A 16,331-nucleotide genomic window follows, 5' to 3' on the forward strand; every position below is an offset into this window, starting at 1 on the left:
CTCAGTGAGAATCTATACCAGCCTTACCACATTAGGGAAAGCACACCAAGACCAAGTTAAATATATTAGAAGCCACAAACTTGCTGGACACAAAGTTTAATCAAGATGTTTTAGCTGGGGTGCGTTTCATTTCTTAGGGGTAAGGTTATGCTGCAGTCTGCAGAGTGTGAAGTTTATTGGTCAAATAAATTGATTAGTACTCAGTTCTGTGGTGATGCAGGTCCACTGCTCCAATCAGGCATGCCAAGTTCAATGAGACCAGACATCTCAGCACTACTACTCCAATTTCCAAGCTCTGTTCGGGTCTCTGAGACTGCTTGATCTCAGCATATTGACCGTGCAATTAGTGTTAAACTAAAAATGAAACTCTACAATGAAAGTGTATAACTGAGTATCAAGTATCCATTGTCTATGAATTCAAACTTGTTTATATTTTACATTTTCTTTGAAAGCTAAACCTCCATCCTGTATGTATATGGAAAACAATCTAAGTACAGCTTCAGCTACCTTAGCGACGTTTAAGTAAAAACAGGAATTCAAAATACTTGTTAGAATCTGCAATGCAGAAGGCAGTGCTGTGCAAGTGCTACGGGTTATAAGTTTTGCTACCAGCTTGCCTCGAGGGATGGAACAACTAGGAATATATATATGAAATTTTTAGTTGACATAAGATACGGATATTGAAAAAGCTTCTGAATTCCCCTACAAGCATAAGGCTTAAGATTCCTAGAAAACCGATTTTTTAAACACCAATTTAATAAGGCCAACAAATGATTAATATTTGCTATAACAGTTGAAAGTTATGCATTTTAGCTAACACCAAAGTTCTGTTTTCCAGGCAGGCTAGAAATTATGGTCAAAGTATGGAACAAAATCGTAATCAGGTATAGAACTAAAGTGTTTTGAACTAGTTTCTTACTCAGCTTCAAACATTTTTGCTAAGGAATGTTGCAGTTTGAAGACATACTGGAGACATGTTTTCCATATAATTGAGAGGCTGCCTGTGAGAATTCACACACTGGTAAACATCATGAAATCACAGGCATCATAGGCCAGCTGAAACAGGAACTAATCTGGTGAGTTAGCACCTAGGGGTCTCACTAAAGGAAAAGAGCCACAAAGACACCTCTCATACTATCATTTACGAAATGTAAACAAGATCAGGGGAAGAAGAGGTTTACCAGCTAGTTCATGCCAGTCAATTTGGAGTATTTCTGGCTTTAGTCAAACTAGCACAACTGGCAGAAAGCAATCAGAAAACAGGCAGATGTGAAGGAAAACAGAACTGTCTCCTCCACACTGACCTATAAATAAGCTTTGTGTGAAACAAAAAAGAAAATTAGCCTTACGTGGTTGAACAACATAGTCATATTAATAAAAAACAAGAATGATACCAAAAGATCAAATGGGGATTCAAAACTAAGATTAAAGTCTTCCATATTTCTGAATGCCTGAGTTCATCTTGGCATGGACAGGGAGAAGTGCAAGAATGCTGGCCATTTCCCTCTCATGGAAGCTTGGTTTGACAATTAGTCTTCTTTTTTATTTTATTTATCCCGCAAAGAACGCATCAAAACCTGTGCCATCATATCATCTTCATCAGCATCATAATCCTATGAACGAAGGGTACAGAAATTCTTTTACTGCCAGGGCCATATTGGTTAACACAACACAAAACCAGCTGTCTCCTCCTCTGACTTAACAGTAATTCAACTTCTCGCATTATACCATCTGCAAGGACTACATTTTACAGTAGTGGCTACATAAAAAAAGCTGGGTTTTAAGAGTCATCAGGCTCACGTATTCCAAGGATGAAGAAACACGTACCACAAAAGTATCGTATGAAAACCGGTGTCGTCTCTGAAGGTGTTCCATGAAGTTAGCACTCCTGTAATTTGGATCTCCCCACGGCATCGAGGCACAAATTGGGCAAACCACTTGTTTTGCATCCATGCTGTGCAATGTTTTTCAGTGCTCAACTAGTCCTTCTTGATCAAAGCTTTTCTTGCTGCAATATGGACAAGGAAAGGTGAAGCGATTGGGGAAGTTCCTGGTGTTGTGGAGTGGTTCTTTAGTCACAGCTTTCACACCTTCCATGATATAGTTCTGGTACTTTGAACAAGAAGCTGCGTGGCTGCGCATCTTTGAGAGAAACATCTTTTTGTTGCAGCCGTTACAAGTGGTTTCTGTCGCTTCGAACTGCTTTTCCAAGTCCAGAGCCCTGCTGCCAGGCGCCAGGGTGCTGCGGCAGACACCACAGACTGGCTTTTTGAGCTTGAGGCACTCCTGCAGGCATGGTGTGCAAAACACGTGTCCGCAGGGGACGCACATGGGGCTGTCGAACACCTCGAGGCACACGGGGCAGGTGAAGCGCGCCAGCGGGTCGGGCCGCTCGAGGCCGCGGGTGGAGGGTGCGCAGGATGCCGAGGATCCGCCACCGCCCCCTGCCACCGCCATCTCGCCGGCGGCCGCCGCACAGCCACGCCCCTGGCGCACGCTTCGTTGGGTTAGAAACTGGCTGGATAGCCGGGCCCAAAGAGTCGTGGTAAATGGAGTCAAGTCCAGTTGGAGGCCAGTCACTAGTGGCGTCCCCCAGGGCTCAGTGCTGGGGCCGGTCCTCTTTAATATCTTCATCGATGATCTGGATGAGGGCATTGAGTGCACCCTCAGTAAGTTTGCAGATGACACCAAGTTAGGTGCGTGTGTCGATCTGCTCGAGGGTAGGAAAGCTCTGCAGGAGGATCTGGATAGGCTGCACCGATGGGCTGAGGCCAACTGCATGAAGTTCAACAAGGCCAAGTGCCGGGTCCTGCACCTGGGGCGCAATAACCCCAAGCAGAGCTACAGGCTGGGAGATGAGTGGTTGGAGAGCTGCCTGGCAGAGAAGGACCTGGGAGTGATGGTGGATAGTCGGCTGAATATGAGCCAGCGGTGTGCTCAGGTGGCCAAGAAGGCCAACAGCATCCTGGCTTGTATCAGAAACAGTGTGACCAGCAGGGCTAGGGAGGTGATCGTCCCCCTGGACTCGGCTCTGGTGACACCGCACCTCGAGTACTGTGTTCAGTTTTGGGCTCCTCGCTACAAGAAGGACATCGAGGGACTTGAGCGGGTCCAGAGAAGGGCGACGAAGCTGGTGAAGGGCCTGGAGAACAAGTCCTACGAGGAGTGGCTGAAGGAGCTGGGCTTGTTCAGCCTGGAGAAGAGGAGGCTCAGGGGCGACCTTATTGCTCTCTACAGATACCTTAAAGGAGGCTGTAGCGAGGTGGGGGTTGGCCTGTTCTCCCACGTGACTGGTGACAGGACGAGGGGGAATGGGCTTAAGTTGCGCCAGGGGAGTTTTAGGTTAGATGTTAGGAAGAGCTTCTTTACTGAAAGGGTTGTTAGACACTGGAACAGGCTGCCCAGGGAGGTGGTGGAGTCACCATCCCTGGAAGTCTTTAAAAGACGTTTAGATGTAGAGCTTAGGGATATGGTTTAGTGGGGACTGTTAGCGTTAGGTCAGAGGTTGGACTCGATGATCTTGAGGTCTCTTCCAACCTAGAAATTCTGTGATTCTGTGATTCTGTGAATGTGGTCTTGTTTACTGGAGTGCACAGGAGAGAGACCATCTATCTCGTCAAAGAAAATAGTTGAAGGTCGCATCTGATAGGCCTAGCACAAAAACACAGAGTAAAACAGCATTATTTAAAGGAAAAATGCACAAAAACATCATGGTTGGAATGTCATCTAAACTAGATCTTTCATTTTAGCCTCTGGGACCTCTACTGATAGAGCTACTGGAGTATCTGGCATGACTAACAGAAGACAGTCTGTGTCAACCCACTGTATCCGGCTGACAGGAAGCAAATCGTTCCAGTAGTTCTTACAGCTGACATTCACAGCAGAAACACTGGCATTTCCATTTCAGTGGGAAAAAAAAACCTAACAAAATACAAAAAAAAGAGCAAGTTCTACTTAAAAACGTTGACCACAAAAAATAATGGTTTCAACTCTGACAGAATACACTGTGCATTTCAACCTTACCTGTTCAAATAACACACGAAGTTGGCATTCTGATTCCCCCATGTATTTTCTCATGCAGTCCCAAGCATTTCTCATAAAAAATGATATTTTCCTGTCACTTTGACTATATTCACTGGCAAGTGCACGAGCAACTAGTGTTTTCCCTGTTCCTGGGGGGCCATAAAATAGACAGCCTCTGCAATAAAAAAGATCCAGATAGGAAAAAAAACATCATGATGAGTACCTCCTACAACCATCGTCTCTAGAACAAACTCATCTTTTCTAACCAAAACACGTCATATACAAGACAGCAGTAATAGCTGAAGTGTGGGTAGAGGCAGAACAGATAGAAGTTCTGCGTTTTTACAACGTTTCACAAGAAAATTCATTTTTTTCACCCAAAGAAATGAATAAGGGGGTAACTCAAACGTATAAAACCTTCAAAAGAGAGCATACTGTCCCAGAAGGACACTTCCAAAACTGCTGACAAACAGGGTGATTACAGCAAACCGGAGCCAAACGGGCAAACTTCAGCACAGAATCTGAGAATGGGCTGAATGGTGAATCACCAGTTCATTCTGCAGCAATAAACTGCATATTCTTGCTTTCACAATATGCAGAATCTGTTAGTAAAGCATTTAATGCTCCTTTCAAAAGCATTAAGTTACTGGGTTTGGTCTCTCAGACCATCTATTGCTGATGGCAAGTGAGGAAGCCTAAAGCCGGAAGGAAAAGCGATGCCTTAGCACTCAGAGGAAAAAAAAAAAAAAAGAAAGCAAAAGTAGGCAGGAAAAACAACTGGGCTTCCAGGCAACATATTACAATTGGCTTCCACTAGATAATCCCTTCTTGCTTACAAACTAATCAAGCTGACTTGTACATAAAACTGAGAACAAAACCACTCCAACCCAACTAACCCAACTTTTTAAAAACACCAGATGGTAAAACTTAAAATTTTAAGACATTGCTTATATTTTTAACCTACAAATATTCTTGATTCTATCCGTTTTTAAGAAACCACTTTTTGCTACTACTAAAACAAATGTTCACCGCTGCCAAAAATGTTGAAGCATGGAAGCATATTGATACCTTAATTGAACTTTCTCCTGAAAACAGCTGACTTAAGATTTATCACTGTAATGAGTTACCTTGGGGGCTGAATATTGAACCGCTGAAAAACTTCTGGATACAGGAAGGGAAAAATCACCATCTCTTTCAAAGCTGCGATGTGTTCGGAAAGACCACCCACGTTCTCAAATCCAATCTAAAGAGAAATTCAACACAACAGAGTTTGTATGTTAAAGAAAGCAGCAATCTAGATCAAGGTTTCATCAGAAATTATCTCAGCACAATGGAAACATTCTGGGCAATTTTTGAAGTTGCTTTAGAGAAAACCATCAACAAAGGTAGTTGTAGATGGCACACTGAGATCTTTCATAATCACTGGAAACACTCGCTGACATGATGATTAGTTTACGACTTACCACACTATTTGCATTGCATCTCCCTGACTTCTTCCAACTTTCTTTTGATCCCTCTGAACTCTCTTTAGGTCCCGTTTCTGACGTTTCACTCGAAAAGTCCTGATTTGAATTAAGGAGAAGTTATAGGGCTTCTTTTTCTTTAAGATGCAGCTCGAAGATTTGTTTTTCGTAATAATGCCAAGCAAATGTAGAAGACATTAATTAATATATAGAAGACCTAATTAATTGACATAAACTTACACAGTTACATTCAGATAAACTTAAACATGGCTAAATATTCATTGGAAGGAGGTTCATCCCTCCCCTATTCTCTAACGACAGCAACCTTCTTGGTTGCTCTCGCCATCCTCACTGCTCTCACCACCATCCTCCTGTAGTGGGTTTACGTGGCAAGGTTTTGGTAGCAGGGAGCCATAGGGGTGGTTTCTGTGAGAAAGATCTAGAAGCTGCCCCATGTTTGGGAAGGGCCCCATTGTTTTCCAGATCCGAGCCAATAAGCGATGTTGTTTTGCGCCTCTGTGAGAGCATATTTAAGACAGGGAAAAAACGCTGCGCCACACAGCAGCCGGGAGAGTCAAGGGAGTGGGAGAACAGCCTTGCACCAAGGTCAGTGTAGAAGGAGGGGGAGAGGTGCTCCAGGCGCCGGAGCAGAAGTCCCCTGCGGCCTGTGGTGAGGACCATGGTGAAGCAGGATGTCCCCCTGCAGCCCATGGAGTACCACGGTGGAGCAGGGTTCCACGCTGCAGCCCGTGGAGGAGACCACGGTGGAGCAGGTGGCCCTGCACCGACGGAGGCTGCCGCCTGTGGAAGACCCCTGCCAGAGCAGATTCTGGGCCGGACCTGTAGCTCGTGGAGAGGAGCCCACGCAGGAGCAGGTGACCTGGCAGGAGCTGCTGCCCGTAGGGGAGCCAGGTTGGAGCAGTTTTCTCCCGAGGGATGGACCCCGTGGTACGGACCCATATCTGGAGCAGTTCTGGAAGAGCTGCTGCCTGTGGGAAGCCCACGCCGGATCAGTTCATCAAGGACTGTATCCCGTGGGTGGGACCCCACAGCACAGGGGATGAGAGTGACCGAGAAGGAGCGGCAGAGAAGAAGTGCTGTAGACTGACCATAACCCCCATTCCCCCGTTCCCCTGCGCCGCTCGGGGGGAGGAGGTGGAAGAGGGTGGATGGGGGGGGGAAGGTGCTTTTGGTTTTTTTCCTTTGTTTTCTCACTTCTCTCGCTTGTTAGTTGTAGGCAATAAATCTTACTATCTCCTTATGCCGAGTCTGTTTTGCCCGTTACAATAATTATTGCGTGATTTTCTCATCCTTATCTCAATCCTTGAGCACTTTTCACATATTTTCTCCCCATTCCTCTTTGAGGAGGGGGAGTGAGAGAGCGGCTGTGGTGGAGCTCGGCTGCCCACTCGAGCGGAACCACGACACCTCCGTATCACACGTGCTAAGCAAGGGAGATGAGCAAGAGGGTGTAGAATCACTGATGTCATCTGCACGTCTCTGTCTGCAAGCAAGCATATAGACCAGAAAGTTAAAAAGAAAATAGAGCAGATACTAAGTAACACCAAAAATTAAGGGAATTCTATCTCAAAATTTACTCTGAGATCTATTTTCCAGTCCATTGTACTCCTTAGGAATCTGATTTCAAAGGCCATGACATGATTTTCCTCGTGACAACTGTCTGCTTTCAAGAATGCTCAACAAAATATCTGGCAATCAACAGCATTCTCTACGCACTAACTGCTTACAGAATCCAAAAAGCCTTTATCATTACTAAGGCAATTTATCATTTCATTTAGATCTTTTATTGTTTAAGGTTAACTTCATATAGAAACATTAGTTGATTCCAAACAGAAACTAGAGTCAGTATTTGAGTGATAACTTTTTCTTTTTTTTTTTTTTTAAATCTAACAAAACTTCCATAAAGCCTCTCCCTCTAAATTGAATAAAATTATTTTCGGTTTTAAGAAAATCATTTGTATCCTTCAAGATTAAATAGTCTGACTAAGATTTTTAAGGGGGGATTCTGGCTTCAGTTCCAGAACCAAAGAATTTCAGTTACAGAAACTCAGACACTACCTCCATAATCATCTTATCAGTGACCCACAAATATTGGATTTAAAAAAGAAACCAACTTAAAAGTATCCACCTCCTCCCCTCCAAATATTTCTTTCCTCTCTACCTTAAGACTACCAAAGTACCGATCATAAACTTACTCTGTAATTACCACTAAACTGAAAACCCTTTGAAGCATTATGCAGTAAGGAGACTGACAGCTCTACGGATAAGTAAGAGCTATCACTAGCCATACACCAACCTGGCACGTCTTCTATATTTTTGTGACCCAGCATTTTCAAGTGACTCTTTCTGTCTGACAGAATGGGGCTGGCCCGAGTTAGTCCTCTCTCGATCTCTTTGTCTTACTGAAAGGAAAGAATTTAGAATAATGATACAGATACATTTAAGAGAGGAGGATATCAAAAGATAAAGAAAATGCCACGTGTTTCACTCATCCCTAATTCCAGAAGAATTTTTAACTGTTTTTGCTTTTCATCAGTGCATGGCACAAGTGGAAAACTACGCCCTGTTTAAAGGTGAACTGAAAATCACAAGAGCAAGACTGTTAAGTGTGATTAATTACTGTTATATCAAGGATACATAGCACTAAGCATGCCAAACAGCAAAGAAATACAATGTGCACAGGACACACGTGTCTGATAAAAACAGTGAAGTTCATGTGCAGAATGAAGGTACAGAACTGAAACAGAACTGTGTGTGCAAACACATGTATTTACATTCAAAAATTTTATCTCACTTATGTGCAAGAAATAAGGTTTTAAGAGAAACTGTGCGTTCAACCTACTTTCCATAGGAGCTTGGTAGCAGTCAACAGGTTTACTCTGTCGAAGGTTGTAACGCCTTGGAACATCTTCACCATCATTTTCTTTGTTCTCACTTCCTTTTGATGTTTGTAGTGTACCACAAAATGACACCGAATCGTTAAGTACTTTTGCAAATTATATGAAATCCAAAATGCATTACACAGATGCCTGTAAGTTTTATTACTATCGTTATTTTAATGACACAGTGGATCCTGCAAAACCTTAAGATGAATTTATGCAAGTCACGTTTCAGAAATCACAAATCCTAGCAGATGAGCATGCATCTAGACATTGTTCTGTCCTCTCTGAAACTGCTGATGGACTTGTCGTCAGCCTCAGTGTTTAACAACAGGCAAAATTCTGTCATATTGCTTAGCTAAGATGCAGATCTTCTGAAAACAGCTATTTCAGAAAGTCACTTCTTAGTTTGAGAAAGTATTTAATGGAAAGGGTTTTAATAATCTGTAGTGCTAAGACTAAGCGTAGTAATCTAAGTCCAAGTCTAGCTCTGCCACAAATTCTGGGAGCAATAATGGGCCAGACACAGGCTTGAAGCTCACCAATGAGAAAACAATGCCAAATGCACATAAGCTTAGGCCATTAGCTTCTGTCAAGTAACCTGAAGTTGTTTCATGAAAGATGGTAAAAAACACAAGAACCAGAGTGCAATTATCTACTGGGTTCTGGAGAATATCCTCTCACGTTAACAGCAGGACACCGAGGAAGGAACATACATACTCCGTTCACCTACCTGTTTGCCAAAAGGACTTATCTTTTTTTCTTGGAAAGCACTGCCCTCTTTGGTTTTTATTTTTTAACCCCAAAGGTTGCATTGCTTTCTGAATGCAAGGTAGGTGCCGTGGGGTATACAGACAGCACACAGAAAACTGAGCGATCAGTAAATGAGTTTGTGATCACTACCATCTCCAGTCCTTGGTGTTCCAACACTTCTATCACAAAAGCATGAATTTCTCTGCTTTAGTGCTCCTCTAACCCTTTCCTTTTTCCAATAACTTCCTTTATAACAACACTGACACTTTCCTCACTCTTTTCTGGCGTATTTTTCATTATAAAAGTATATTCTAGCTCTTTCCTGATTTAAAATTGTAGTTTGCATTTTGATCATCAATTGATTTCCCATTCAACATGCTATTTAAAATTCCTCTCTGCAAGTCTCTACTGCACAGCTCCCTGAAACCCACACACTTTAACCAAGCTTCTCCCTCTAGACTGGCCCCCTCCTTGTATTCAAGCTACTCTTATTAAGACTTTGAGCTAATATTTTCCTAACTAAACCTCCAAAGGAGTCAACTCTGCTTCTCCCTTACTAGTCCATGGCCCAGCCATTCTTCCTCTGAAGAACTTCCCTCGGGTTCCCACCTGCCACTGTGCATCTCTCTGCTCCTCTGGGCCTCTGAAGGGAGGAGCAAAGTATTTTCTGGGGCTCAGCCTCCTGTCACTGTCTCTCTGAGCTCCTTTGCAGGTGTGCAGCTGAGCTCTATCACATAATCTAACTCGTCAGCTCGTCTACTGCAACACCCTTTTCGGTCCTTAAGTACAGTCTTGCCCTGTTCTGATCTGTTTAGAAAGCTCCTACAAGGATGATCTAATTTACTGCCTTAATCACAACTAACGTTCTTCTCAAAAACTGTAAGTTTTCCCATCACTTCCAAGTTAATATGGGCTTTCGTGGCTTAACCTCATTCCACAAGTCACTGAGTACCCAGATGACAGCTCCTAATTACAGGCCCTGACAGCAGCTTACGGTGACTGCCTCCTAAACACAGAAATGCACAACGCTATCTTCCCTCCTGCTGAGCTTCACGCTTGGGAGGAGCTTTTCATACACATCTGGCAGCCTATCTATCTTGCTTCCTGAAAATTCTTGCTGTGCTGCTCAAAACCATGAAAACTGTCACGCTTCTGCTGTAGCGGTATCGCCGTTTCGCATGCTGAGTAATGCTGTCCATTTCTTTCCATTCCCACCTGTCTACAACCATCTGTTGCCTTTTATCTTGTAAGCAGTTTGGAAAAGCGCTGTATTTTTTTTTTCACCTGTTCTGAGCTCACTACAGTACAGCCCTAGAGCTCATACTAAGGCTTGTGAAGTCAATAGCAACACAGAATTGTTACAGAAGACAAATACCCAGTAGATTAGCTTGTTTCAATTGTTTAAGACAAGGCTTTTGGTTAGAACAGAGTAAAGAAAACTTAAAACCAGAACTCACCAATCTCATCTGGACTGCCAGGTCCAGTTCTTTCAAAGTCCGACTTCACACAGGTCAAGATATCAAGGTTCTCCTAATTCCAAGCAGCAAGAAAGATCGGTCACAAACGTGCAGAAAAACAGACGTGCATACATGTACATCCACTGACAGACACGTCTGTCTGTTGATGCTTACACAGTAACATTATCGAGGCACCCCGTATACACACAAAAAATAAATTATTGCACAAGAGGAGAGAATGGGAATATGATTGCGTGCACCCACAATCAGTAACAAGAATTTCTGCTCTAAACCAGCGCTCAGTACATGCAGTGGTTAAATACTTGCCCAGATACAAAACTGAGTGCATTAGTTAATCATAGGTTAATAACCTACAGTGTGACAGAACCAAGGAAAAAGAACTACCTTTCTAGCAGACATACCAAAAGAAATCATACAGGCGTGTGAGAGATGCTAATAAAAAGTACTGTGGACAATTCTGGATTCATTTCACAGCCCTGGGCAACCAGCTCTAGGTGTCCCTGCTTGAGCAGGGGAGGGTTGGACCAGGTGACCTCCAGAGGCCCCTTCTAACCTCAACCATTCTGTGATTTGAGAGAAAAAGAAGGCAATTCAGAGCTAAACAAAAAGCTATGAAAGTAGGTTATCGGGAAGTTTTAAAACGATGTGCCTATCATTCATAAGAAACAGTAATTTAATAAAATAGTTTAATTTAATAGAGCAAAACTAAGACAGAGGAGTATGATTGCTGCATACAGCTTTAACAGGGGTTCCTCTAGAGACAGGGGTTTATTTAAGCTCTCAGGCAAGGCCAGCACACGAACAAATATACATAAAGTAGCCATCAGTTCATTCAGCTGGAAATTTGAAAGGCTTCAAGTTCCTGAAAACTCTGGGAGCAGTTTGCAACCAAGGAAGAATTCTAAAATGCAAGTTAGGTCAATTAAAGAAAACAGCTCCATTTGCCTGTAACAGATGATTAAAGCTACATGATACTGGAGATTCTTTGTGAGCTCTCGGGAAAAAAGACATTAACAGGAATCAAAATTCGAGCGAGTGACCAACACAGGAAGCCATGCACTGCCTTTTGTTAAGCTTTCCAAGTAAGTGCGTTCCTGAGCATGACGAGAAATATGATCTAGGAGTTACGGATAAAAAGCTAAACAGCTTAAACTGCCAAGCTGATGGAAAGCACCAGTCTTTTTGCATATTCAGTCCCCCAGGCAGAGCTTTTAGTAACATTTGGAGTAAAAACCCAAGTCCGAAACAGCTGTTTGTAAACAGCGTCTATTCAAAATGCAGAAGGCAATTCAGAAACTGGAGTGGAAGACATGCATTTCAGCATCTCCCCGTTATCCCACATCTTCTGCAGAAGATGCTTCCTCCACTCTTAAAAGATATCTGGAGCACAACCGTATCAGTAAGACATGAAGATATAACCAGAGAGCAAGACCAAATGGTAGTTTAGACCACACTATTCTTTGGAAGGAAGTTATTTCAGTTCAAATAAAAATTACAACTAAGTTACTTCCCTACGTGAAATACTCTACAAAAATGGCAAACTGACGGAGTATTTGCTCTGTCATTTGTACCTCAACATCTTCCCAACATCTTTGGCATCTACGCATCTGCTCCATTTCATCCATTTTTTGTAGCACAACTTCCGCAGTACTAAGATACAAAGTTGACATGTAAGAGCAAAGTTAGGCATGTATGAACAAAATAAAACAGCACGCATAATCAGTAAGAGATTTTAATGTAGTACGCACAAAGCAAAAGTCATTGACACTTAGCCAAGATTTTAGACATTACCAAAAAATTAGGTCAAATCTTTATTTTTGATAGAGATTTAAGAACAAGCTTTTGAGGATTTGCAAACATACGCTGTTTTCAGGTTTATTTTCCCCTCTTACTGAGCACATTTAAAATATATATATATTTAAATGCAGGAGGAAAATAAGAATTCTGACATCCTACTAAGATGTTATAAAAAAATTATGTCAACTTTTAATCCTTCTTAAGTTGCTCTGCACAGTAGCATTAAGTCATTTTTTGTTAACCGAGGAAAGGCTGTTTGTTCTTCTCTACATGGGAATCTAAGTTTCGTGTTGTAGAAAATGATGAAATGCAAGGAAAGCAAATTCTGAAGCAGAAAACAATTTTGGCTTCAGAAACAGAAATAAACCATGGACAGAAATGCAGAATCGCTAGGACTACTTTGCTTTGACTGTATCAAACCATCCTCAGTTTCTTAATCAAGCATTACATTCACTTTTGTGAGTATGGAACAAAAAGTTCATTAAAAATGAAGGCACTTCTGATGCTAAGAAAACTGCCAAATGGGGAAAACTCAACAAATTGAACTCTCAATGCCAGGAGCAGCCATACCTCTTTGCTGTCAAAATACAGAGCAAGTCGAGGCCAACATCATGCCATAGTGCAAAGGCTTGCTAAGAAAGATCATTTTAAGAGGTCTGCAAGAAAAGATGACTTACTTTGTTATAAGTTTGTCAAATAGAATGGACGAGTTAGTAGTAGAGTACCGACTGCGTCCGACTCTACAGCTGCGGCGCAGCTCCAAGTCCCTGTTTTCTCCGTGGACTCGTCTCACAGTTTTTGCACCAGCTCTACTCCTCAATGTTCTGGTGACTGAAACGCAGAAACAAAGTATTTTGAAACAGTGAAGATGGGATTCTCCTTATTTCACCGTTGCTCTTGTAAAATGGAAACAGACAAACAAAAAAGGCACCCTGAAGTGGATTGATTTTTCTTTACATTTCAGATCAGAAGTTGTTGTCACAACCACTGCATTCCACTTACTTATCGCTCTGCACGTTTAAACCGTCTACTTAAAACTGTGACCTGTAGAGAAATTCTTAAAGAGACTGAAAGCTAGCCAGACAAAAAAAAAAGGTGCAACTTTTGTTCCATGCAGGAGGGAAATCTACTCCAGTTATTTCTGTCTTGGAAAAGTGAGAACAATCAACACCTTTCTCTAAGGTGTTTTCACTCCATTCATGTCAAACTGTATCTAACAGTGCTCAAAACAAACACTATTACATTGCAAGCCTCTTCCTAAGAGGTGTATGTTTGATTACTCTGTTTATGCATGCAGCACTTTCATTTCCTGCATTATGATCTAACAGCTCAAGGAGGTAAGAATCGTTTCAAGAGAAACACCCAAACACCACATAACTCAAACTCGTGCTTTTTAGAAAAAAGCCTGCCCATTGTTTACTATACAGCACCCTTTGGCACAGGTTTGTTGCTTGCACTCTCATTAAAAGAGCCAAGAGGACAAGGGGAAGGGAAGAGCTACACCACTGTGCTGGTAGGATCACAGCTAAGGTTTACTTTTGTGGTTGCCAACTATAAAACTAAGTTTGAACTTACCAAGTATCAATTTACTTTGCACAATTAGAACAGTTTGCTTTGTGCCTACGAAGCTGCAATTCACACTGCTCCCTCCCCAAGGAATTCATAAAATCTCCTGTTTGCACCTACCTCTCTTCGCAGAAAAGTCACTGAGGAGTGAATTCAGATGACTACAGAAGGCTTTGGGGCCAAATGAAAGCCATGGAGTGACCAAGTGCCATCCTCTTCAGTAACCAGCGTAAATAGGTATCCCGGGGACTTACAGCCACTTACCTGTGTTTTTCTCAACTGCCTACATTAAGAAAGAGGACAGGGGAGAGAAGGGAGGAAAGACTTGTTGTATTAGACCCATCAAGGATGGGAAATTTCACCATGTTTACAAGCCAGTGCTCCATGGTATACAAAGAGAAGCCTGTAGGCCTCACGCAGGATCCACATCCCAAGTCTGTTGCGTACCATATACACGCGGTTCTGTATGTACCCACATTTCCTAGCTTGCTCATGTTGAATTCTCAAAATTATGAGCAATAGCACCCAAGTGGAAAAGATACATGTCCTGGTTTCAGTTAGGACAGAGTTAGTTCTCCTCCTAGTGGCGGGTAGGTTGCTATGTTTTGGCTTAGGAAGTGTGAAAGGATGTTTAGAAGAGTGCTGATAGCACCCCGATGTTTCAGTTGCTGCAGAGCAGTACTTACAACAAGCCAAGGAACTTTCGGTGTCTCACTCTCCTACTAGCGATCAGAATCGGCGCACAGCAACAGCTGCGAGGGGACAGACTCAGGATGGCCGACCCCAACTGGCCAAAGAATTCTATGCCTTATGGCAACATGCTGCACCATGGATAGGGCGGGGCAGCCGGGCTGCTAGGGGTTACGCTGGGCACTGGTCAGCGGGTAGTGAGCAACTGCATTGCACATCACTTGTTTTGTACACATTACTATTAGCAGTACTATTATCATCATCATCATCATCATCATTATTTTCCTGTCTTAATAAACTGTCTTTATCTCAACTCGCAGGCTTCACTTTCCCGTTTCCCTCCCCCATCCCAAAGAGGGAGGTGGGAGGGTTGGAGAAGGGCTGTGTGGTTTAACCCGGCCGGCAGCTAAACACCACAACAACACCTCAAAGGGGTTTGGGAAAAAAAAACACGTTTTTTTTAGAAAAGCAGAAGACTTCCACTGAGAAGGGGGATTCTAGTTTTAAGGTACTGGTATGCCATCAGCATGCTCATAGGCCTCTGCTGATTTTAGCCAGAGGTTTATCAGGCCACAACTCACTGCACATGCTTTCTCTCTTGCTTTTCAATCTACAGATCGAACAGAGATTGAACATACAGAAATACAGTACCTTGAAAAGCATCTTCTGTTGACATTTCCCCTCAGTATCGCCATACTTTCTTCAAAGCTGGAGACTGAACACCGCAGGATGCTTTTTCTCATTGATCTTAAACGGTGTCCGTTGAAACATTCAATACTGGTAGAAGAATAATCCTAGGGAAAGAAGGAAATAAGAATATATTTATGCAAACCACGTAGATTCAGATAAAGAAATTCTGCCTCACGCAAGTTTAATTAACCCTCCTGACTTGGTAGTGGGGCAACTAATGGCAGGCAGACACTTAAACGCTGCTGTGCTCAGGAAAAACCTGGGAAAAAAAAAAAAAAAAAAAGCTTTCAAAACTAAAGCTTCCCTCTCCCCACCATTTTCTTGTGGATAACTTAAGCTTAATATCCTTGGCAAAAAGATATTGCAGCAAAACCTTTCACATAAACTTAGTGTTTCGTGAAAAACAACAACAACAAAAAAACTTTAAATTCAATTGGATTTTTTTTCATAAATTCAATTGGAATTTAAATTCAAAACTTTAAATTCAATTGAATTTAAATTAAAAAAACTAAACTAATTAATTTAAATTAAAAAAATTTAAATTCAATTGACTGTTCAGAGGAACAGTCAAGCTTGACATTATACATCCTAGAATTAAAATCTAGTTTGAGTTTTTCTCCCATCTCCAGACCTTGCGAAAGATGCTGATTAGGAGCTCTGTCAAAAAAAGTGTAAGGCTTGTTATATCAAAGCTTTGAACCCTTCTTACTGCCCTTGACCTTCTTCACATTGCTGCTCCTACAAGGGTGAGTACTATCATTTTTAGTACGGGAGGGAAGCTGTGATATCCTTGAGTGGGGGGTCGTTCTGTTTACAAAATGAATTTCCAGTAAGAGTACATCAAACGAACCAACTTTCTTTGAACTTTAATTCATCACTATATTGAATGAATGACCTCTGGATTTCTCTCTCCCATTTGGAAGTCAATTTGAAAACAAAATACCTCTGGCATAAAGAGCCAGGCATCAGAG

At 42.3% G+C, this 16,331-nt stretch overlaps 1 pseudogene across 1 annotated transcript; it reads right to left on the minus strand.

Moving 5' to 3' along the window:
- Positions 1–1,350: 1,350 nt before the first annotated feature.
- Positions 1,351–2,457, minus strand: LOC311428434 (E3 ubiquitin-protein ligase RNF114-like; annotated as a pseudogene). Its single transcript has 2 exons — positions 1,828–2,457; positions 1,351–1,613 (listed from the first exon to the last, which is right to left on the minus strand). The product of its transcript is annotated as an E3 ubiquitin-protein ligase RNF114-like (transcript).
- Positions 2,458–16,331: the final 13,874 nt, after the last annotated feature.

The sequence above is a fragment of the Aythya ferina genome (genome assembly GCF_964211825.1).
Source record: "Aythya ferina genome assembly, contig: HAP1_SCAFFOLD_79, whole genome shotgun sequence".
Lineage (NCBI taxonomy): Eukaryota > Metazoa > Chordata > Aves > Anseriformes > Anatidae > Aythya > Aythya ferina.